Raw genomic sequence first — 26,189 nt, forward strand, 5'->3', positions numbered from 1 at the left:
AAAAAAAAAAAAAAAAAAAAAAAAGAGGAAAAAAAGAAATTCTTCTATGATTCCATACACACCAATGTTCCCATCTTCTGTGCCATGGTTCTATTTTGTTTTGGGTATACAGAAATCCATTGAGCATGCACTCATATACAGGTCATAAATGTGGTGAAAACAATACTAGTGATTGACAAAAAAAAAAAGTCATCGAAGTGTCTTTTTACCCTCCCATACACATAATTATTTACAGACTAGTCAGTACTTTATTGGCTTCTTCAGGCAAATGCAGCTTTAATTCATTAAAAGCTCCTAAAATTTCGTCAGCTGGAAGGAAATGCCAATGCAGACACCTGACACATTTGTAAACTGAAGTTTTCACTGCTGCCATATCATGTGGCCAATTCACACATCTAAATTTTCTGCCAAACACATTGGGCTGAATGGACAAAACAAACTATTGGTAATGCCTCAAAATTCACTTTTAGAAGGCTTGATTGTACCTAACTCCAAATCTGTTATTATAGTTTGGGGATTCAGTTGAAATTCATTTTCTTCTGCAAGTCCACAAAATCTTCAAATAAACATTTATAAGTGATTCACTTTTTCCAGTCATTAAAACATAAATGAGGCCAGGTACAGTGGCTTACACCTGTAAAAAATCAGCATTTTGGGAGACCAAGGCAGGAGGATTACTTCAGTCCACGAGTTTGAGACCAGCCTGGGCAACATGGCAAAACCCCATCTCTACAAAAAAAGTACAAAAATTAGCCAGGTGTGGTAGCACTTGCCTGCAGTTCCAGCTACTCAGGCTGAGGCAGGAGAATGAACTGAGAGCCCAGGAAGTTGAGACTGCAGTGAGTTGTGATAGTGCCACCGCACTCCAGCCTGGGAAACAGAATGAGACCTTGTCTCAAAACACAAAAACCCATAAATGAGGCCAGGCATGGTGGCTCATGCCTATAATCCCAACACTTTTGGAGGCCAAGGCAAGAGGATCACTTAAGTCCAGGAGTTTCAAGACCAACTTGGGCAACATAGTGAGACCCCATCTCAATTTAAAAAATAATCATCATCCTTATTCAAAACTTTTTTAAAAAAATAAGTAAGTGAATAAGTTCTAGAATTTTCAGATCCAACAAGGGCATGAATTATGCACAGTTGATAAGAAAAACAGTAGGGACGGTTTTGAAAGTACCACCCATTAGCCAAAGTGAAGCATGCACTAGTTTGTCTATGTTAAATTTAGTGGTAAATATAGGAAGTCTGTCTTCTTCCACAGTCAAATCCCTAACCAAGAACAATTCACCATCTCACGTACTTTATAACCACTGGAGAAACCACCACATCAGCAAGTATATTTGGCTTAGAAGGTCACTGAGCTTATTGAGTTCTTTTCATTCTACTACAAAAAGTGTTTTTGGAAAGCAAGCACTGTCCTGCGTGTAAAGAGACAGATATACACAACTGAATAATTTGGCAGGAGAGATTTCTTGTATTTTTCACTGCTTTTTTACTCCATCTATGATCTTTGAAACACTGGAAACCTGAGAGCAGATCTTCCCCACCTAGTCCACTCAGATCCACACACTAATCTCCTCATCAACACACCCATAATAATGCTTTATTTGTTTTACAGGTATTCTTTCATCCAGTTAAGTTGACACCTAAAATTAAGTCCACAAGTCTACCCCTTATCAGTTGAAACCCATACGAATCTCCTTAAACCATACTTAGCTTCCAAATAAAGATAATAACAACATAATAGTTTCACCTAACATGATCCAACTAACATGATGCAACTATTGCACAAACAACAGGACATACAGTCATTTCTTCTCCAAAATTCGGCTTTTAGGATTTCGACATTTGAGATTTTAATCTTCTGGAATGTGATTTCAGGATTTGTGATGTTAAGGATTTTGATCTTCAGGATTGCAGCATTCAGAATGTTGGTGTTTGGGATTTTGTCTTGGGATTGATGGCACCAACAGATAACTAAAGATAACTTTTAACTCAATTCACCAGGATTATTACAATGCCTTGACATGTCTACCTTTCAGCTAGAAAGTGGTATGGTGACCACTTATGACACAAATATCAAATTCAGTTTAAACAGGTTAACATAATTTTCTCAACAACAAAAGAAGATAAAAGAGCCAAAACCTGATGTTATCATACTTTCCCGAAAGAAAACTTCTAAACAATGTGCTGGCTGAACCACAGGGAACATGTTCATTTGGGTAAATCCTCCCACTTGGAAAGAAATCAAGTGGGCAGAAGAATTCTACCTATTTATTTTACATGGATTCCTCATTTTTGTGTGAGACTGAGATTTAACATTCAATCAATCCTTAGCAGTGAGGTAACTCTCTCTTGTATCTATGAATGCTTTTATAATCTTTGACTATCAACACTGAAAAATGTAAATAGAATCCTAAACACAAATATATGTATATATATGCTTTCTTACTGCTCTACTTGTACCATGAAAACAAACTATGGTTGGCCAGTAAGAACAGATGTCTTAGAGCCAGAGATAAACTAAATTAAATATTTTTTATTTTTATTTTTTTGCCATGGAGGTGAAATATTTTGCTTCTCTGAATGTTGGTATAATACATAAAATAGGCACAGTGTGTTTAGATCATAAGGTTATTGCAAAAGATAAATGAATTATCCATGTAAACACACTTATAAAACAGTAGATATTTAATACATATCAACATAATATAAATATAATCATTCAGTAAGTTCCTTGTTGGCAGGAATGATGTTTAATGTTCTCCACACTAAATAAGGCACCAGGTATGTTGTCATGCAAATAGAAGGTAAATTGTTTACAGTTTAAATTGTAATAATACAAATCACATGAAAGATTTTCAGAAGAAAATTGTGATGGCAAACAGCCATAACTGAATAATTTAATGTTAAAGTATGAATCCTTCCTTGAAGAAGGCAAGGCAAAAATGCATGTTTACAGCCAAACTAAATTCTTAAAAATACCAAGGTAGTCACTGGAGAAAAATGCATCATGTTCACTTACATGGTTATAGACTGAAAATTCAGTAAAGCATCTATGGTTGATATTTAGAGTTGGCATTTCACACAGGAACACCATGAAAATATAAGAAAATGCTACTGGTTATGATAATAGCCTCTACACTGCCTGGGCTACACAGCAGATTAAAATATTTAGAAAAGTATATGCATATTAATTCTATTAGCAGCAGGTGGTATCAGAGAGTGTGAGGCTCGTGCACTGAAGAGAGCTGCCTTATACCCTGTGCTTCACTTGAAGTAATGGATCCAAGGATAGCTGTTCAGTTTACTGTGGTGAATAATATCGATTTCCATGGCACTTTTCTACCAAAGATTTCTCTAACTCTGGCTCTGGCTCTGAAGCAATTGCAAGAAGGCAAGGTTTCTATGACTGAGGAACATTCTCCGAAATCTACTTCTGGGTTCCATGTAGTTCCTGGTCACTCCTTTGGCCAATCTAATTCTTTGCCTTGAAGTACAAGAGTGCATTTAATAAAACTTAGTAGAAAGCCAGCATCACCTAACAACAAAATATTGTGCTAGGTACTCTTTTCTTGAATGTTTGCCATTGTTAAGTGTTTTACTTTTTTTTTTAATAGGTCTCGCTCTGTCACCCAGAGGTTGGAGTGCAGTGGTACAATCACGGCTCACCGCAGCCTCAAACCCCCTGGCTCAGGAGAGCCTCTCACTTTGGCCTTGCAGTTAGCTGGAGCTACAGGCACACACCACCATGCCCAGCTAATTTTTTTGTCTTTTTTTGTAGAGACATATACTCCTTATGTTGCCCAAGCTGGTCTCAAACTCCTGAACTCAAGAGATCCTCTGACCTCGGCCTCCCGAAAAAATCCACTGGGATTACAGGTATGAGCTACCACACCTGGCCATGTTGTTTTATTAACCATCATCTTATGAGTTAAGTGCTTTGGTAATCAACATCCCAGCAACACCATTTGTATCCATGAGGAATATACCAATCAGAGAGATCTAGTCATTAACCAAACTCATAATCCACTACCCAAAGAGTATCATTATGACTATTAAGAAAGTGTATTTTAGAATAAGAATATTACAATTTAAAGCTCTGCTGTGTCACTTGCTAATTTTATGGACTTTTAATTTTCACACCAACTAGTTAAGACCATGTGTCCTGGCTTTCCCAGAATAGCCCCAGTTTACGCCTGTTGTTCCAAGGTAAGTATGAACAGTGCTCCTTTTCCATTTGGACAATAAATTATAAAGCCATCCCACCCATAAGCATCAGCTTCCCCAAGTTGAGACAAAGGAAAAGCAAAACACTCTTGTCATAGGAGTATTGCTGAGAGTCAAGATGGCTATGAAACTAAAACTCTTCGCATAGGACATGACATGCTATAAAAGCTCAGAAAAGTTTTTTTTTTCCTGCTATTATTGTTATTAACTAGTAAGACAGTAAGATAGTGAGCATGTTCTGGTGTTTTAAGAGGTGACAAATTAACTCTGCCAGGATCTGAGATGACTCGGAATTGGAACTTTAGGTATGAATGTCTGCATGTGGAGCAAAGTGTGTAGGAGGTAAGATGGTAAGATATAAGAAGATATAATTAGGGACTGAATTATGGAAGATCCTGCAGGTCAAAATGAAGAGTGTGTTCTCTATTATACTTTTAGGTGGAAGGTAGTGAAGATTTCTAAAATGAGAATTGACATGATTTCATTTCTATTTTAGAAAAATAACTCATTATAATCTCTCTCTTCCCCCCCCAATCCATTTTCCCTACGATACCAATGCCATTCAATCCATCCCCAAATCTTTTCTTGGATACTTCCATAACAATCGAATATATCCCCTTCCCTGCATTTCCACCATCATCTAAGAGCCTTTTGGGCACAGTCACCAACATCTATCATCTGAACCACTCCAGTAGACCTAGCTCTTACTGGGCTCTCTGCTTTCACTCTTGAACCTCAGCCTCATTTTATTCATCTCAGAGAAGCTAGAATCCTCTTTTAATTGTTTTCTTTTTAAACTTTCTGGGGATAATTTTATATTTACAGAAAGGTTTTGAAAGATATCATAGAGAGTTCCTGTATACCCATCCCACAGCTTTCCCAGTGTTACCATTGTACACAACTATGGTATGTTTATCAAAGCTGAAAAATGGGTACATCTGTATTAACCAAACTACAAACATTATTTAGATTTCACTGTTTTTCCACTAATATCCTTTTTCTGTTTGAGGATTTAATCCAGGATTTCGTGTTGCATTTAACTGTTTTATCTCCTTAGTATTCTCTAATCCATGACAGTTACACAATCTTTCTTTGATGTTCATGACCTTAACAGTTCTGAGGAACATTAATTAGGTATTTTCTATAATGTCCCTCAATTTGGGTTTGTCTGATGTTTTCTCATGATTACCAATTTGGGGGATGATTATCACAGAACTAAAATATCCCTTTTATCAGATCATATTGGGATTAACCTTCATTACTTGGCACTAGTGGTGTCTGTCAGGTTTCTCCATTATAAAGTTACTACTTTTTTCTCTTTCTATATTCTTGTTCATTACAAGTGAGCCATTAAAACTAGCCCACACTCAAGGGGCAAGGAATTAAACTTCACTTCCTTGAGGAAAAAAGATCTAGATTTATTTCTTGGAATTTCCCTCTCCACCACCTTTTTTTTTTTTTTTGAGACAGGATCTTGATCTGTCTCTCAGGTTGGAGGGCAGTCTTGCAATCATTTCTCACTGTAGCCTTGAACTCCTGGGCTCAAGTGATATTCCTGCCTCAGTCTCTTGGGTGGCTAGGACTGCAGGCACTTGCCACCATGCCCAGCTAATTTTTAAAAATTTTGTAGAGATAGAGTCTTCCTTTGTTACCCAGGCTGGTCTCAAATTTCTGGCCTCAAGCCATTCTCCTACCTAGGCCTCCCAAGGTGCAGAGATTACAGGCATGAGCTACCACACCTGGCCTAGAAATTCCAACTTTTTTTATTGTTTTTTTTTTTTTTTTTTTGCACTTATTAACTATCCTCACTGCACTCCCCTTACCTCCCCTTACCCCCATCCCCTATTACCCTTCCCAGCCTCTGGTAACCATCCTTCTACTCCCTGTCTCCATGGGCTAAATTGTTTTGATTTTTTAGATCCTACAGATAAGTAAGAACATATGATATTTGCCTAGGAATTTATCTGTAAGAAAGATTTGTACGTCCTTATTCATTTATTTATTCCAACATTTTACTTACATCACTATGATTCATGAATATCTGTCCTATAACATGCTTTCAAAAATAGAAATTCTATGTCACTAGTCTGCTTAAAATTTCCCAATGGCTACTCTTTACACAAAGAAGAAAATCCAAACTCCTTAGCCTTCTGACAAAGCCTATGTAATGCACCTAGCTTGATGCACCTATCTCATACCACTCCCCACTCCCTACTCTCGCCCTCCCCAGCCCACATTAGAATAGCTACACTGGCCTGACCTTTGCTTAAACTTGTTGGACTACTCCCTATTCCCACCTTGGGACTTTGCAAAAGTTGTTCTCTGCCAGGAATACTCTTATTTCTGCTTTTTATTTAGTACTCAGCTTAGAAGTGACTTTTTCCAGAGAAGCTTCTCTTGATCACCTATTCCAAAGTAACTAGTTATTCTTATAATCTTTTCACAGTAGACATTATTGTTATTTTAGTATATCAATTTGTTGTTTGTCCACCAGCCCCACTTCAATGTAAACTCTAGGAGAACAGGGACTTCATTTCACTACGCCTAGCTCTCAGAACAATGTCTAGTGCACAAGAAATAAATAAATATTTAATGAGTGTATACATAAGCATGAATGAAGGGGAGGACTAAGAGAACTGAGACAGAAAGGTGATTTAGAAAACTACTATTAATGTAATAATCAAGGCAGAAAGCAATGAAGACTTAAATTTCAAAGAAGACTTGAAATGTGCTGTCTGTGCCGTTGATCATGTTCATTATTTCTTCATTTCTAAAGACGCTTCCCTTCTTACTTGAGGATCATAAATTTCATACTCTAATCTAGGGATGAGCCTGGAGTTAAGCACAAAGCCATATTTATATTATATCAGCACAATGACTAGTTTTCAAAAATAATTAGCTGCCTTCCTGGCTCTGTGTCCTCACTTTCTTTGACAAATCCTTCGTTTGGTCTCCCAATCAGTTGCCAAAGTTGATCCCTAAACAGTTCCCAAACTGTTGCCTAAGCTGTTACTCAGACTTCACGTCTACACAGGAACGAAACCAGACAAAAGTGGTGGAGAGAAAGGAGACTGCAAAGACGGGGAATGTCTGGTATTTGTCTTCCATCTGCTTCCCAGTCATCTTCAGTCTCGCTCTGCTCTATTTTCAGACCTGGGTATGTCGACCCAAGGGTGCTTTCACGGCTTCTTTACTGGAAAAACCAGCTGGAATTCTGCTGCCCACCAGTGTGTTCACATTGCTTCCACTCCCTCCCACCCTGAATCCTGACAAGACTTTTATATTTTGCAGAAGTATTTGGCCAGGCATGGTGGCTCATGCCTGTAATCCCAGCACTTTGGGTGGCCAAGGCAAGTGGATCACTTGAGGTCAGGAGTTCAAGATCAGCCTAGCCAACATAGTGAAACCCCGTCTCTATTAAAATACAAAAAGTTAGCCGGGTGCGCATGTGGCATATTCCTATAATCCTAGTCACTCTCTGGAGGCTGAGGCAGAAGAGCTTGAACCCCAGAGGCAGAGGTTGCAGTGAGCCAAGATGGTGCCACTGCACTCTGGCCTGGGCAACAGACAGAGACAGATTCCAGCTCAGAAAAAAAGAAAAAAAAGAAAGCAATATTATTAACAAAAACTGCCCTACATTCACTTCGAGGGAGATCAACAGAGAGAAGAAACCAGAAATCAGGCAACAAAGAACTTGTTTTAATTCCATCTTATACCCATGTTTTTAAGTATTAATTTAAGGCTAAACTTTTTAAGGGGTATAAAAGCAGTAGTAAGATATTAACAACAACACAGGGATAAAAATCTGGCATTTCCCAGCTTCCTAATTGTCATGCAGCGGGTTACAAATAGTCTCATCTATCAGAATATTACCTGGGAGACTCTGCATGCTTGCAATGCCCGGCTTGCATTTGACTCTGGACTTCACACATTTCTTTCCTTCTGCCTGGAATACTTTTGATCTTATCTTTACCTAGTTAACTCCTTATTCAAAATAAGTCTCAGCTTTGTGTCTTCTGGAAAGGTTTTATGGTGACAAATATAAGAATTAATAATAATAATACCTTAAACTTACCTTATTCTGGCAGTCATCAAACTTTATTAGCAGTACTTGTTTACTTTTAGTTTTCCTGCTAGATTCATAGTCCTTGGGGTGGAAATTTGGTTCTCTATTTATCTTCAGCTCTAGGATGCAACTGTCAACTGAGAATATGGGATCAGGCTGGACTAATTAAGTCCTGGGTTATTTAATCAATTGGTGGTTAGGAAATGCTTTTGCTGTTTTTTTTTGTTTTTTTGTTTTTGTTTTTGAGATGGAGTCTCACTCTGTCGTCAGACTGGAGTGCACTGGCACAATCTTGGCTCACTGCAACATCCACATCCTTGGTTCAAGCTATTTTCCTGCCTCAGTCTCCCAAGTAGCTGGGATTCCAGGCGTGCACCACCATACCCAGCTAATTTTACTGTTTTCAGTAGAGGTGGTGTTTCACCATGTTGCCCAGGATGACCTCGTATCTCCTGACCTCGTAAACCACCCACCTCAGCCTCCCAAAGTGCTGGGATTACAGGAGTAAGCCACTATTTCTTACTTTGAACAAATAAGCTCTTCAAAGGAAGACACTCTTAATCACAAGATGAATATTTCAGTGTACCAGTCACAGTTAATATCTAAGTATTTGTTGTTGTTATGTTCCAAGTACCAAAACCTAAAATTCATAAAAGGTCATCTCCATTGTGTCAAGGTTGCCAAATGAATAACTGCCATAGCCTGAATGGCTATTAATGTTTGTTTGCATATTTTGCCACACCTTCGCTTCCTTTAAACTTATTTTCAGCCCATTCATTTCTGATGAAACGTGGAAGAACAGATCTGAGCAACCAAATAGAACTCCGAGTCCTTCCACTATAGAAAACTTAAAAATATATATTTTCTATGTAGAAACTTGACCAATAAGAATTCTTTGCAAGGGCTGCTTTCTTCCCTCTTTGAACCCTTATGTGAGGAAAATAAATGAGAAATCCTGCATTCACAAGTTGCTACTTACCTAATATGGATATTCCTTTAAAAACATAAATTTTATCACATCCAAAGGTTCTTCTTAAGCTTGTTGCATTATTAACTACAAATGATATTTTTATAAGGAACAAAAACCTCACCAAATAGTATCACTAATTTTATAATGGATGTCAATAGGAAAATAGAATTTAGTACATAAGCAACTTTTCTGGAACAATTTCACTCTGTTCATCGAGAGTCATTAAATATGCTTCCCATGAAATTGGGAAAACATCATTTGTCTTTTTAAAGAAGAAAAGGTACATAACTAGGTAAGCATAGAGAGCAATTTGCTGAATAAATTTTTTAATATTAACTTTTTAGGATTAACAACTGAACAGCTACATTCACTCTGATTCTAACAGTTCACATAGTGCCTGTGACCTTGGCAACTCAATGAAAGACAGCAATACATGGAAACATACGTTATACTTGTTTTAATTTACCTAGGAACCTGGAGGCTAATCTGCATGCTCACTCTGGGAATGCTGGGTTATTAGGATAAGTGATCAGGAAACTTGTTTCCAGGAAACACTTTAAGTAAAATGTAAAAGACTGTGAGCAGATGTTTAGGTCCCAGAACACCAGATACTTCAGACGTCTTGGGGTACACGACTGTCCAGATACCTGGGCTCAGTTTTGAGACATGGGTTTTAGAATGGCAGAGAATGTTATGTTTGACTGTAAGCCTAGATGAAGACACTTAAATATCCTCCAGGACAATTATCAGAAACCTGAATGATGGACTGTAAACTAAAAGAGCCAGGTTTCTGCGTGATAGCCTAACAAAAGATGTAATTGCTTTTGGAAGTTATGGAAGGAAAATTCTCTCCCACTCCCCACAAGAGCAGCAAGTAGAAACAGGGAAGAAGCAAACACTAGTAGCAGCAGGTGGTAGAAAGAAAGAGTGAAGTGTTTCATTTCACCAGGAGAAGGGGTAATAAGGGACCACCATGCTGCAAAGCAAAGAATATGGAATGCTCATGATAAGATATGCTTGACATCTACATAGCAAAAAGCCTCAGCATTTGTGGGGAGTAAGATTTGGGAGGAGAATATAAAATGGCTTGGCATCCTAATAATCCCAGTGTCTATGAATGCCTAATGACAAGCTTGGAAAGGCCTGGGAAAGTAAAATTCACACAATAAGATATAAAAATGTCAATATTTTTAGTGGATATCATTAAATTTAGCAATACACATCTAAGTTTTCTAAGAAAAGTTTTCAAAGATTTTTTTTATTCTGACTTTCCATATCAGGGCCGTTTATGTCAGACCCTTAGATATAAGGCAGGGTGTATCTTGGTGCAATGATAGAGGAATGGCAATATGTTCCCTTTACGCGAAAGGAAGTCACAAGGATAGGAAATCCAGAATAATAACAATAATGACAATAATAACTGCTATTCTAAACAGATGTTTATTTCTCAGACTGTTGAATCACCTTCTATTCCATAGAACAGTTATATTTCAGGACACATGAATGCCCTCCACTTGAATATGATAATAGTAATCATGTTCAAATGAAATGCTTCTCAAACTGAAGTCTGCATACACCCTGAGGACCTGATTCCAGATGTTCATTCCAAATGCAGATTCTAGAGCTCTCTGTGCAGAATCCGCATTTGGAATAAATGCAGATTTTTCTGCATTTAACCTGCCTAGAGTTCTGAAAGTTTGGAAGGTATCACTCATTTAGCCGGCCTAGAGGAGACCCAGGTGTCTTTATTCTGCCTAGAGCAGACCCAGGTGTATTTATTTCAGTGAGTTTCTATAGAGATTTCTGACACATACTAATTTGATTGAGAAATCTTTTATAATTTGTAAATGTATTTATATATGAAGCTTGAAAAACAGTAGAAAAATGAACTCTAAGTTGTACATCATGAAATGCTTTTGTGGAGTGAGGCGATGAAGAACACGGGGTAAAGTCTAACAATAAATAAAAGACATATCACAAAAAAACAAACCTCCCTATTGTCCCATCCTCTAGTCTTCTTACACATAGAAAACTGTATTATTAGTGTCTTAGATATCCTTTGAGAAATACTGTATGAGTATACCAATAAACAGCTCATATATGTATGCATATCCCAAGGGAGAAAACAAAAAAAGAACAGGGGTATATGATAACACTTTCCTGCCCCTTGCTCTTTTTTATTAAATATATTTATAAGAGATAATTCCATAAGAACACATAGAGGTTATTCTCATTTTTTAAAATAGTTGCATGTAATTCTCTAAAAAGGATACATTTTTATGACATACAGATCTAATAATATAATTCACTTATCTAATTCACTGTTGATATATATTTAGGTTGTTTCCTGCATTTCATGAGTAAAAACAATGAATGATACCTGACAACCTTTCAGAACTACTGCTCCAAGTAATGATATGGAGAAGGATAAATCAGTTTTTCAGTGACCACAGGAAATTGTCATGGCCATTTGCTGATGTATCTAACATTCTCTGGAATGGCTGCTATATACTGCAAAACACAAAAATTTAGACCTACCACATCCCTCAATCTTCCTCTTTATGTCATTTCTTTGCCTTCTACATCTCTTCCTTCTTTCAAGCTACAAAGGACCCTTTTCTCTTCTAAAATTATACCCTTTTCGACTACTCGTCTTTCATTCTACTCCTTTCTTTATCGTAAATGTGCCTTAGTCTCCCACCTGATTGAAGGTTGCTGCAGGAGAGTAGCTCACGCCTCTTCCACGGTATTTACGTAGAATTTGTAGACATTCTTTTCCTCTGTACAAAGCGAAGTATGATCATCCAATATGGTAAGCCCCATATAAGTATAAAAAATAAAAACAACAGTGAACACTGATCTACTGAATTAAAATAGCTCTTTAGATGTGGGTCAAGATAGCCGGGGGAGACCTATGTTAATTCTAGCTAAATAATTATAAGCTTGATTGGCTCAGAGCACAATGAAGTTTATACACTGAACTAAACTATATTATTGGTGCAGTTAATTTGAAATCAAGCAGCAACAGGAGGCCTAAGGTAAAGACGATCTCAGAGCACAGTAACACTGGGGAACACCTCGGGGTGGCTGCAGAGCAGGGATGCCCTTTCAAAATGGAAACTGTATAAGGGCCTTGTAAAGAGGGCTTATGCGAAGATCTCTGAGAAGGGAGGCGACTTCTGCTCACAAGATCCAGGAGGGTCTTTGCAGATGGAAGCTGGCAAGGAGGAGAAAAGCCTTGCAGGGCAGAGATCATGGAACACCTCAGGCTCTGCCTAGGTTCTCAGAATATGGAGTGATTTTAATTACTCTATGTCCTCAATGCTCAGGAGATAAAAGCCCCTTGATGCACTGGGTGTGGTCAAATCCCGTGGTTCCTAATCCGCTATACTTCTGATGCAGCCACACCCTGATAACAATGGGTGGTAAACTCAGAGCACTAGTTTAGCATGTCTTAGAAGGATCTCAAGTGCTCTCCATCCAGCTCTTACCTGCCCCTTCAGCCTCCCCTTCCACCTTATAAGATCAATGAGATTATGTACATAATAAAAGTGTTTGGAACCCAGAGGTCAGGACCAATGCAGTTCCCACGCTTGCGTTGGTGCCCTGGACCCATGCTGTAAATTCTACTCTTGTGTCTCTGTCTTTATTTCCTTTTCTCAATCCCTCGTCACCACTGGGACTAGGGCACCCATGTATGGGGTTGGGCTGGTTCCCAACATTAGATTCTAAATGGCGTCTGGGATTCTAAATAATGTTTGAGTGCCTTTTTCTTTTCTTTTCTTTTCTTTTCTTTTTTTTTTGAGATGGAGTCTTGCTCTGCCACCAGGTTGGAGTGCAAAGGCACGATCTGGTCTCACTGCAACTCCGCCTCCCGGGTTTAAGTGATTCTCCTGCCTCAGCCTCCTGAGTAGCCAGGACTACTGGCACACACCACTATGCTCGGCTAAATTTTTTTATTTTTAGTAGATATGGGGTTTCACCGTGTTGGCTAGGGTTGTCTTGATCTCTTGGCCTCGTGATCTGCTCGCCCTAGACTCCAAAAGTGCTGGGATTACAGATGTGAGCCACCACACTCAGCCTGGATACCTTTGTCTTAAGAGATATTAGAAACCATGTAATTATATTGCTGCCCTGTCTGACCCAGTACTAATACACTAAACGCAATCACTTGCATTACATAATTTTATATAAGCCTGAGGTGTGCATAGTGATTTACAGTCTGCAAAAGATTTTCATAGTTCTAAAGCTAGGAAATGTTCAAACCATTTTAATACTCTATTAATAAATAATGCCTTTTGAGCATCTAAAGATGAAATGTGCTTTTTAAAGTGTATTTCTTTACCAAAGAACCATAATATCTTACTCCACGTTTCTTTCTTTTGAGTGATTTAAATATAAAACAGCTTAAATTAATAGCCACTTCTTCTGCATTACTTTTCCCCTCTGTGAAATTATTTAGAGTTGCTAGACACTCTGTTTTAATAAGGAAGCAACTATCAAAAATTAGAAAAGAATTCAACACAATAAATTTTCTTGGCAAAATAATATATTTGCTAAATGGTTTTTATTAAATCACCTGTTCAACTGGCATCTGGTTTAAGTGCTATGCAATAAATGACAAAATAATCCCTTGCAAAAAGTTTTCAATATTCGGTCATGTGGTTATAGATTTCAGAATTTTTTCCTGTCAGTTTTATGCTGTATTTCTTTACAAACTGACAGGCAGCTGACAAGGCAAGAAAAGTTAGAAAATGTGGCTGCTAGTGAAATTTAATAGAATTTTTCCCTTGGGGGAATGAAACATGTATTCTAAGTGCAGAAAAACATAAGTTAGAACTTCTAGGAGTTAAAGATTTTCCTTAATGAAACTGCTGACAACCATATTCCAGCTCTGGCTCTTACTTGCTATATAACTCTGGGAAAATTAGTTGCCTTATCTGTGCCTCAGTTTTCTCATCCATCAAAAAAAACAAACAAACAAAGAAAAAATCTTCACAGAGTTATTGTGCAGGTAGAATGAGAAGTTGGGTATAAAACATTTAGTATGGCATGGCATTGTAATTCTAATAATAATTGTTTGAATTCACATGGCTCTCTTATGTGAGGATGAGTATTAAATAAAATTTTACAGTCTACATTTAAAAAAAAGACACCTCGCCGGGCGCGGTGGCTCAAGCCTGTAATCCCAGCACTTTGGGAGGCCGAGGCCGGTGGATCACGAGGTCAAGAGATCGAGACCATCCTGGTCAGCATGGTGAAACCCCATCTCTACTAAAAATACAAAAAATTAGCTGGGCATGGTGGTGTGTGCCTGTAATCCCAGCTACTCAGGAGGCTGAGGCAGGAGAATTGCCTGAACCCGGGAGGCGGAGGTTGCGGTGAGCCAAGATCGCGCCATTGCACACCAGCCTGGGTAACAAGAGCGAAACTCCGTCTCAAAAAAAAAAAAAAGACACTTAAGTTGTATAATTATATTGCTATATATTAAATCTTCAATTTTCCAAATAATGTTGCAAATAAGCATTAAAACTTGACAATAATTTTAATAGATAAACGTTAATAGAGTTTAGGACATACTATTCCAAAATATGGCACCTTGGCATTCAAGAAAACAGCAGAAACGGGAAGATCACTCTCACCTTCTCTGCATCTTTCTTTCTGGAAGCAGGTCATAAAATCTAATAAGGACTTTCTGATCTTCCCCTGAAGCAAGTCATAAGACCATGTATGAGGTGCCCTCCCTATATTCAGAGGAAAGGAGACACAGAGATGCCAAAAAGAAACTGAACAATAGCCTTTGCTGAGGTTTCCCCAGTTTACTATAATTAGATCACAAACTTGTCCTTCTTTCATATTTCTCCATGACTGTCCAATCTTCATCAAACAGCATAAAATTACTCATGTTTGCCAGTTTCATCAGGTCTTCATTTCCTAATGAGGCTCTTATATCATATAAAACTTATATTCATTTAATTTTTATGCTTTTCTCTGCTACATCTGTTTATTATTATAGGAACCTCAGCCGTGAACCCAGGACAGGTGAGGAAAATATATTTTTCCTTCTCTACAATGTATATGGAAAGACTGTTTAAAGAGAAAAGAAGAAAAGAATATAACTCATTGCCCTCATGGTTTATTGCAGTCTTTGCCACTCTGGACTTATTAAAATGTTTTCTTCTAACTTCACCAACAGCTCAAACACACTCTCCACCAATTTAACTTTTCCAACAATCCATCTTATCTGGGTTCTCACCCACCCACCCACAATCACTGACAGCTACCTCCTACACACAGGAAAAAGTGCTGGTGTCTTCCAAAGGAAGTAGACAAAAAATGCTACAGCTTTGAGATAAACAATCAGAATTGTCTTGGAGCCATGAGAAGGGAAACCAAAGGCAAGGTGACTTCAGTTTCATATGGTGCTATTCTTTCTAGGAGAATATAACTCCTCTACCTAGACAACAGAAAGCATACACACTTAACATTTTAAGTAAAAGAGGTCAGAAAGTAATTGACATAGTGGGCAGCAATTACAGAAACAGGAGAAAGAGAAAAAAAAATTAGGAGACTGCATATGAAAAAGGTCAGCTTAGGAGGCAAAGTCCTCAAATAACATAATCAACATAGCTAGTCATTGACCAACCCAAAAGGAGAATTGTAATTCTTTCACGTGTTTAAGAAAGAAAACCTCACTGGCCGGGCACAGTGGCTCACACCTGCAATCCCAACACCTTTCGGAGGCAGAGATAGGAGGCTTGATTGAGGCCAGGAGTTCGAGACCAGCCTGGCCAATATAGGGAGACCCCCCCCAATCTCTAGTAATGAAAAAGAAAATTAAATGAAAATACCTCCCCCTTCCACAAAACAGGACAATGTATCATGGCATCAACAGGCACGTTGACTCTGCTGTCCCCAGTTAGCAAGCTATCATGCTTCACTTGTGATTAGAAACCAATGGCATCATTTGCTTAAAGTACAAATGATATTTGATTGTAACAATTTAATAAACTTGGCTCTATGTTTACTTATGTAGTACTTAAATATTGTTCTCAAGAAATCACGCTTTAAGGGTAGCATTTAAGAACTCTGGCCATTAAATGACCACTAGCTGCTCATTGAATCAGTAGCCTGGCAACAATGTACTATGCATAGAACAGGATTGTCTAAAGCTTCTGCTTCTAGATGAAGGGGTGTGAGAGAAGCTGTTAGTGCTATACTGACTTTGAGTGGAATGCCACTGTAAATCATAATTCCTGTCTTCAGTATACATGTATATAGAATTCGGGGAGTGACAGTCCTTTTCTCAGTAATAAAGAAAAAAAATCTTTCATCTTGAACCTCAGAAAGAGGGTCAATGGATGAACAGCACTTACATTTTCATTTTCTGTATACCTCTCAGGAAATCAAACAAATCAAAAATGCATTTGGAAACTGTCTGCTAAAATCCTCTATTGTCTATCTTGTCTGACAGAAGGGAAACTCCTTGCAGGCACAGCTGTTCTTCTGCCAGAGACTCGAATCTGAGCACCATAAATCCTCGGTGTAAGTTCAAGAGAAAAGCTAATGAAAATTTCCTGTGAAATTACTACTGAAAAGAAGAGTCACATTTCTGTTCACATTTAAACTCCCATATTGTCCAACTGTATGCCTACAAACTCCCATATTGTCCAACTGTATGCCTACCTTCCACAAAGTATACACTCAGTAAGTATTGACAAAATACATGCTGAATAACTTTTCCTAGCTTTAGTATCCTAAAGTATTGTCAAACCCTTGCTGCTCTGAAATGTGTCAGGTAAGCTTCCTGATGGGGATGCAAACACTTTCCTGCCCTCCCTCATCTCTGCCTCCCCATCTGCAGACACCCGCTGCCAGGAGGATTTCTCAGAACCTCTCCTCCTCGTGGAAGTCCTGCAACAATTACCCAGTCCTGGGATTTTGGCAGCAAACTCCAGACCACTATATGGGCAGAAAAATGTTGGCACTTCTGTCATTCTCCCTGCAGGTATCACCTTCTCTTTCTTAGGCCCCCTCAAGGGCTACAAACTAACACACACAATTCCATTTCAAGAATAACAAAAGACTGAGCTCCAGAGGAATAGGTCATTTGCACTTCCCTGTTTTCCTGTAGGCACTTGCTTTGTTCCCCAGAGCCAGGATGGAATTGAGAAACACCTGGAGGCCAGAGAGAAAACTTTCTCATTGTACTGCTCCACAGGAATGTAGATGCAGCTATTTCAACATAAATGTCAGATGATAGTGATGAAGATGATAATAACTGGAAGAATTATTGTTATTATTTCATCGTTAGGCTGTCAAGAAAAGTTGTCAGTATTTTTATAAGAAGGATGGAAGAGTTTGATATTTTTTAATGTATACTGTATTCACCTGCAAGAAAATCATGCATTATATATGATGTGAACTTTCTAAAGACTGTGAATTAGTGGCTGAACATTCCTTTACTGTTTTATATTAGACCATTTTTTAATCTGGAAGTTCACATTTAAACATTTCTAAGAAAATGATCTATTTTTGGAAATAATGTTTTATGTTTTGCAGAGATGGAGACAATGACTTAGAGGAAGGTTGTGGATAAACTTTCTCTGGCGGAATGTCCACTGGAAATGGATACCTAGCTCAAAACGGCCCTTTCAACTGCTCCCCTCCCTCACAAGAGTACGTTACCAAAGTATTTTTGGAATTCATGGTCAATCAGGATAGATATTCAGCAGTAACCAGTATGGCTACACCAGTGGTATATGATGATAGATGCTCCCCCAAGCCCCTTAAGTTAGTCTCCTGTCCTGACCTCTCCATGACCTGGAAAATAAAGGAGGTTAACAACTGGCATGGCAAAGGTCTGTAGGGTCCTCTTGCTCCAGCTGATGGCTGGGCCCCTGTGTAGACTGGTAAAACGGTCTCACTATCACTCTGGCCCCAACCTTTTTACCATACTGAATTTAATAACAGATACACATCAGAATAAAACTGGGTCTTCAGATTCCCAGTTCCAGAAAACTGCAATGACAATGGACTATAGAGAGAAATCAGAGATCTGATCCTTCAAGAGAGGAGAATCACAAATATACAAAGAGATGCAGAGAAGAGGAAGCGAGGAGGTGGGTGGAAAGACAAAGATTTTGAGAGAGACAGAAAGAGAATGGGAACAGAGTATCATGAATGCCATACAATTACCCATTTTTTTCTTTTCCTAGAGTTTAATGCATTACTGCTTCTATGGAGTCAACTATGTCCCTCAGAATTCATATGTTGAAGCCCTAGCCCCCAATGTGACTGTATTTAGAGACAGAGCCTTTAAATAAACAACTATAATTAAATGAGGTCTTATGTGTAGGGTCCTAATCTAATACAATGGGTGTCCTTATAGGAAAAGGAAGAGACACTAGAGGTGAATGCACATAGCAGTGACATGATGACACTGGGAGGAGGCAGCCATTTGCAAGCCAAGGAGAGAGGATCAGGAGAAACCAAACCTGCTGGCACCTTGATTTTGAACTTTCGTAGGACTATAAGAAAATTAACTTCTGGCCAAGCACAGTGGCTCACGCCTGTAATCCAAGCACTTTGGGAGGCCAAGGTAGGTAGATCACCTGAGGTCAGGAGTTTGAGACCAGCCTGGCCAACATGGTGAAACCCCCTCTCTACTAAAAATAAAAAATTAGCCAGGCATGGTGATAGGCACCTATAGTCCCAGCTACTTGGGAGACTGAGGCAGGAGAATTGCTTGAACCTGGGAGGCGGAGGTTGCAGTGGGCCAAGATCACACCACTGCATTCCAGTAGGGTAAAAAAGTGAGACTTGTCTCAAAAAAAAAAAAAAAAAGAAAGAAAAGAAACTTCTTTTGTTTAAGTCTGTGGTATTCTAATACAGCAGCCTAGTAGACTAATTTCTGTGGGTTCTGAGATATAACAATGTCATTAAAATAACCACCACCTCCTTTGCTTACTTTGGTTGGAATTGGCTTCTGTACTTGTACCAAAAAGTGGTAGCTACTACATTCCTATAAACATTAGATTTTAGGTTTTCTATGTAATTTCTAACTCAAGAATCTAGAGTTGGAAGGCAAATTTAAACTGGCCTTCTTGAAGTAATGTTTTTCAAGGATCATTCAACTGTGATAATGAATCTAAAATACATTCTGTTAAACTGATTTTTGTTGTTTTCAACAGTCTGAGCCTGGAACCAAATGTTTAGAAAGGCCTCTTTCCTATAACTTGGTACAAACATATGCACATTCTCAGACCAACCGAGCCTCAGAAGAGATATACTAGCCAAATTTCTGAAGTGCGTGGCAATTTAGACATTTCTCTGAAGTGGGGTATTGTATTGTTCTGGTTACAGGAAAAAAAAAAAAAGATTCATGCGTTGTTCCACTTAAAAAGGGTGTCTGTATTCAGACCTAGTTACAGGGCTTGTACTTTTCCACAGTTTATGAGGACACTTCTGTGTTCCTTCGGGTGACAGCCTGAAGCACGAATAAGGGAGCTCTGCTTCTTGTCCAACTAGTTATGCTTTTCTATGTTTGAATAAATGGCCTATGTCTGCCAGTGCACACTTAAAAGTGGTAGTCCTAATATTATCCTGAACAGGACTATGCGCTCAAATAGGTATCTATGTGGCAGAACAATGTGGTGTTAAATTAGCCTATATCCTCCACAGTCAAAGTTCTGGCAGGCCCTTTTAATAAAAATGGACAAGTGGAATTCTAGCCAACTAAATATTTGAAGAGTGCATTTCATGGTTTAGTACAAGAATCTAATGTGCACCAAGATGACCAGTAAAATTCTCATTGAAGTATTCTATGAGATCAAGCCTAAAAATTATCCATTTCAACTACAAATCTACCACAAGCTAAAATGGCCATGATACTCAAGGTTGCACAATTTAAAAGTAATATAATCTGACAACAGACTATTAGTACAAGCTCTTCAATAATAAAATTATAGACCCCAAAATAAATAGCATCAGACTAAAACTTGTGTTTCTTTCCACATAAGATGCTACTTCATCTACTATTACTATGTAACAAATGTAGATTAATAATTACCATACAATGTAAGGAATAATAAAAATATAAGTATATCATGTATTCCATACAACAATCCAATACAGGAGACATTATTCTCATTTAAAAGATGTGGAAATGGAACCACAGAGAAGTGAAGTAATTTGTGCAAGACCACACAATTACTTGTTAAACTAGGCAGCCAATTCAAGTCGCTCTGACATGAAAATCTCTGTGTTCTTAATTCCTTCACTCTACTGCCTTTCCTAAGTGGTGAGAGCATAGTTTGGATAAGAAAAACCTGAATATCTAAATCATTTTACAAGCTAGATCAGTAACTGGACATTCGAGCCTGGTCTAACTCCTTTCCTCCCCTGGGTGTCATTTTCTTTATCTACTTAAAAAAAAAAAAAAAAAAAAAAATGGGGCTGGTCTTTACAATCCTTCCAGGGAGAACATTTGGTTCTGTTCAACCTCAAGTCCAGAAATGGCAGACTCCCAGCAGCCCAAAATTCATGTAATCTTCACTTGCCAATAACAGTGATTCATCCTGTGTTTAAGCAAATGAAATTTGGGGCCAGGCATGGTGGCTCACTTCCAGCACTTTGGAAGGCCAAGGCAGGTGGATCATTTGAGGTTAGAAGTTTGAGTAAATGAAATATTTTATTTTTCTGTACATTGTTTCATATTAAACACATTAAACATTTTGGGAACAATGTTATATACCAAACTAATATGGGCTCTTTTATTATATGGAAAAATGCATGCATTGCCATCTAACTGGCTGCTTTATAAAAATCCTTATGTGAAGTTTAACTATAGTCCTGCAAATTGAAAAAGGAAACATTTTCTCAATTGCCTCAGTCTTTATACCTCACAGTCCATCTGTTATCACAGCACTAATTATGATGTCAAAACTGCAATTAGTTACACTCAGACAATCAGAAAGAAAAGCCAAGGGAGACAGTACCCAGGCATCAATAACTTGTGATTATTGTTCTACTTATGAAATATGAAGTTTAAATTCAGGAGACCTGCTTTCTGGTCATTGTTTTGCCTCTTACTAGCTATGAATCCTTAGGCAACTCATTTACTAGAACAATGATATATGAGCTTAATTTCTTACGTCAAATGGTGGATGTTTAAATTCTCATTCTGCACACCAGTTAACTTCTCTGTGCCTCTGTTTTTTACCTATAAATTGAGGAACTATAACTGCCTCTCTTCAAAAGGTTCCAGAAATAATAAAATATTATACTGTATAAAGCATTTATCAAAGAGCTTTCTCCCTACTAAGTTCTCAGAGTTTGCCTTTATAAAGTTTCTGTATTTTGAGTGAGTCCATTGTTAGGTAAAGTTCTATGTAATAGCTCTCTGAGTTTCTTCATTGTTAAAATCAGGAAACAATTGTATGTCCTTCATAAGACTGTTATCAAGACCAAATGTGGGAACCCAGACAAACGTATTTAAGTGAAAGGCACCTAAATTACCATTATCATTGCAACATCCACATCCTAGGTTCAGGCAATCCTCCCATCTCAGCCTCCGAAATAGCTGAGATTACAAGACTGTACCACCACACCAGGTTAATTTTTGTATTTTCAGTAGAGATGGGGTTTCACCATGTTGGACTGGCTGGTCTCGAACTCCTGACCAAGTGATCCACTTGCCTCCGCCTCCCAAAGTGCCAGGATTACAGTCGTGAGTCACGGGACCTGGCAACTACGATTGCATTCTTACAATATAGTGGTTCTCAAAATTGACCTTGCATTAGAATTACCTGGAAAACTTGTTAAAAGATTTCTATGTTTCTAATGCAATAGATTTGGAGTAGGGCCCCAAACTTTGAATTCCTAAGATGTTTCCAGGTGATGCTGATGCCACTAAACCAGGTACCACATTTAAAAACCTTCTGTTCTGGTAGACTATCTTTTTCAATGCTGTATTGTCAGTGCTCGGAATAAACATCAATGGAATGAAATACTAAATTTGAGGCACTTTGTTAAGTGATAAAGGGGGATATATAATGATTTTATAGTTTAGAAGGAAAATCACAATTCTACTGAAAGGTAAAGGAGTTTCTATAATCAGAAAGGTACAAGGTATAAGGAACAGCTTATATCAAGGTATAAGGAATAGTTTATATCCAAGGAAAAACAAAATTACTTCTAATCTAGAGGAAAGGGTAGAAAGGTCAGAGAAAGCTTTGTGGAGGAGTTTATTTGAGCTATTCCTTGAAGGACCCATACAATTACTTCAAAAATGCCTGTCATTACTCAAAATATTTTTAGTTCCTGTCTTTGGAATTTGTCTACTTAATCTATAGTGAATCTTTTCTTTTTTCCCTATACCTTATAGTGAATCTTTTTTTTAATTCCCTCAAAGTTTATGGAATTTTTATATTCTGATGTTAGGTTTGATATTTGGTATTAGCTAAGCATGATATTTTTGCCAAATCTGGTCAGGAAGTTGGGTGATTTCATTACATAATCCTGTTCTTTGTTAAAAAAAAAAACAAACAGTATACTTTTCAGTTAATGTACTGATTTTCTAGTACGACTTATAAATGAAGGCCCAAAGCAATTTCAGGGTAGAAGTTTAAAAATTGGTCTGAAGGCAGGTGCAGTGACTCACGCCTGTAATGCTAAATTTTTGGGAGGCCATGGCAAGCAGATTCCTTGAGTTTGAGACCAGCCTGGCCAACATGGTGAAACCCCGTATCTACAAAATTATACAAAAATTTAGCCATGCACAGTGGCACACGCTCGTAGTCCCAGCCATTCGGGAAGCTAAGGCAAAAGAATCGCTTGAGCCCAAGATTCTTTTGAATCTTTGAGCCCAGGAGGCGAAGGTTGCAGTGAGCCAAGATTGCACCATTGCACTCCAGCCTGGCTGACAGGAGTGAAACCCTGTGTCAAAATGTGTATATACATAATTTTGAACAATGGATTAAGTTTGTAGTTTCTGAAAGTGATTAAAGGACAGCTTACATTTGGCCATACATCCTCTTGTGCGTTTGTCTGAAATCAGTCTTAATATATGTGGTATCAGTCTACTGAAAGAATCAACATTTCAGCATACAATATACTATGTACACTTTTCTTCAGAGTGTATGCCATGCTATAAATATTTAAAATTTAAACTTTATGGAAATAAAAAAGCAGTATAAAAATGGATGTTCTTCCAAGTTAAATCTATAAAAAATATATACTGGTACTAGGAAATATACCTAGTTTTCTCAGAGCTCTTGATTTGGGGCCATTCAGTTAACAGTAAGTATTAGTTTATGTGTTCTGGGCATGGAATTGCATGCTGGGTCACACTGGTCCTGTATGAAGTGAGCATGACAAACCATTCTTCTAGTCTGGAATAGTGGGACTAAAGAGAACACGGAAAGCCTGTGACTAAAGCACACTCTATAGTCATAACTTCCCCTTCTTGTTTGTCCCCACAGTCCTTCAGCTACTCTGCCCAGTCTTCAGAGTACAGGGTAACTTCAGTAGCAGATCAGCATGTACTAGAACAGCATAAAAATTATCATTTTTTAAATCCTTTATCTCAAACCTTTTAACAGAGTGTACTAAATTTAGTTTGGCCTAATGTAAATGAGAAAATCTATTTCAAATCCCAAGGACCAATGATTCTTAAAGATCTCCAAACCAGCGGCAGCAGCATCACCTGAGAACTTATTAGAAATGTAAATTTTCCAGATCCGCTAAAGCAGAATCTGACTCAAGCTGTGGCTCAAGGTGGTTCTGATAGATGTGAGGACCACTGATTTAGAGAGTATCAGTAGTAAAGAAACTCTGTCAAGCTGTGCAATCTTCTATGAATTTTGCAATATATTATAATACCCCATTACCATCTTCATGATCACTACACTTTATACACATACAATTACACACATATTCAACTTGTAAGTTACCCTTGACAATTATATGTTTAAAAAAAGGTTGGCTTCTCTTTGTAAGTGATGGTGTAGAAGGAAGAAAAATAAATTTGTCTTTAGTTTTTTGAAATGATACTATCCTTAACTCCTCCACTTTTGTCCCCAATGAAAGAATCACACTGGGGAAACATTATGAGCAGGTGGCTATTCTGTTTCTTTGATATAGCAGGAAAATCTTATTAGGTGATATAAATACCCTTTATCACTTGCAAATATAAACTGCCATGTGTCTTGGGTGAACAGCTAAGGCTAGAACTGTTTCAAAAACTTGAAGGTAAATGGATGTTTTATTTGCAGCTAAACCATCATACTCATTTCAAATATATTCATTGGACTAGGATACTGCAGATATATAACACCATTTTTTTGCTGAAACTTAAAAGTTTCATGATCCACTTAAAAGGCATATTATATTTCAGAATAAAATAATCATGTTTGAGTTAAAGCACAGACTTGGAGCAGTCCGGTCCACAGATGTATAATGCAACCTATACATATAATTTTAAATTTTCTAATAGCCACATTTTAAAAAGTAAAATAACATTAATTTCAAAATAATTTTTAATCCATTAAAAACATTACATTTCAATTTATAAACAATATAAAATTGATGAGCTATTTTTACTTTTTTTGTATTTATTAAAATCGTTCATGTATTTTATATGTATGGCATACCTCAACTGTAGTGTTAAATTTTGACCGGAAATACTTTTTTATTTTTTGTCTTAGTGTTCTGCAAAATAATTTTTATTTAGAACACAATTATTACAAAAACAGATTCTACACTCAAGTTGTTCCAAATACTAAAAAAGTTTTCCAATAGCCTACTGAACATTAGTTTTTATATTTAAATTAATAAAAAAAGAAATTTAAAAATTTCATTTGAAATTGATTTAAAAATTTAAATTTTTTAATTTAAGGAATATAAATTTAAAATTTCATTTAAAAATTTAAATTCCTCAATCACACTAGCTGCATTTCAAATATTCAAAACACGTAAGGAGGCAGCGTAGATCTGGAGCTATGTGAGACCAACCTGGGTTAGAATCCTGGCTTTGCCTCTTACTGGATGCTTGCTCTTGGGCAATTTATCTAGCCCTCTCCAAGCTTCAGTTCTATCTTTGAATTAAGGTGAGGGGAAGCCCACACTGAGTACGTTTTAACTCCTGCCTGCAAAACTCACAGCAGAAGAGAAACACTCACTATTTGTTTACCCTTTCATAGAAGTGGCGGACTCACTGCATCATATAATAAAAATCAGAACCAATCAACATAGGGATAGTTAAGTAAATTTCATTATTCCGTACTATGAAGCCATAAAATGCTTATAACTAATTAATCGCCTATTTAATCACCAATAATATTGAAATCAGTTAATACTATTAAGGAACAAAACCGTAATATTAGGAACGGCGCAACTGCTGACCGCGTGCTCAGGAAAAACCTAGAAGGATCTGCCACTCATCCATTAACAGCAGTCACAGGAAGCAAGAGTGGGAGCTGGGCCCAGCCGGCACACGCTTCAGTTTATAATTCTTGGCGGTTAATTTCCAAAAACGTTGTTCTCAAGAGGAGATAATACTGTTTAAAGGGCAAATCTCGAATTTGCCTTAAAACGACTATACTTTTGCCTCAGTCTGGAATGTGATTTTAAATACAGCTTAACTATACTATAATAAACGGCCATATGAAAATATTTTGTCAGACCGAAAAACACGCCGCCTTAAATCAGCTTTCGGTTGGCGGTTTCCCGCCGGTGGAACGGAAACAAAACCGCTTTTGACGTCAAGGGGGGCGTCCCCTCCCAGTTACCTTGGTGAAGTCTATGTGGCCATCTTTACTATGGTCATCTCGTACGAAGCCTGTCGTAGTGGGGCTGTTAGGACTCCACAGAAAGTCGGCCGAAAGTGAAATGAGAAAGGAATCATGCGACTCCTGTAAT

The 26,189-nt window shown here is 37.7% G+C and overlaps 1 protein-coding gene across 3 annotated transcripts in view; it reads right to left on the reverse strand.

Moving 5' to 3' along the window:
• PRKG1 (protein kinase cGMP-dependent 1) overlaps positions 1–26,189 on the reverse strand; it is a 1,344,779-nt gene that overhangs the window by 586,323 nt on the left and 732,267 nt on the right. The window contains exon 1 of one of the 3 annotated variants that reach the window (XM_017536380.2): positions 26,060–26,172. The exons of the other annotated variants lie outside the window; for them this stretch is intronic. The gene's annotated coding sequence lies outside the window, so the exon portion shown is untranslated. Of the gene's footprint in view, positions 1–26,059; positions 26,173–26,189 lie in introns of those variants that run through there. 3 annotated transcript variants of the gene reach the window in all.

This window comes from Cebus imitator, unplaced genomic scaffold (genome assembly GCF_001604975.1).
Source record: "Cebus imitator isolate Cc_AM_T3 unplaced genomic scaffold, Cebus_imitator-1.0 Scaffold97, whole genome shotgun sequence".
Taxonomy (NCBI): Eukaryota; Metazoa; Chordata; class Mammalia; order Primates; family Cebidae; genus Cebus; species Cebus imitator.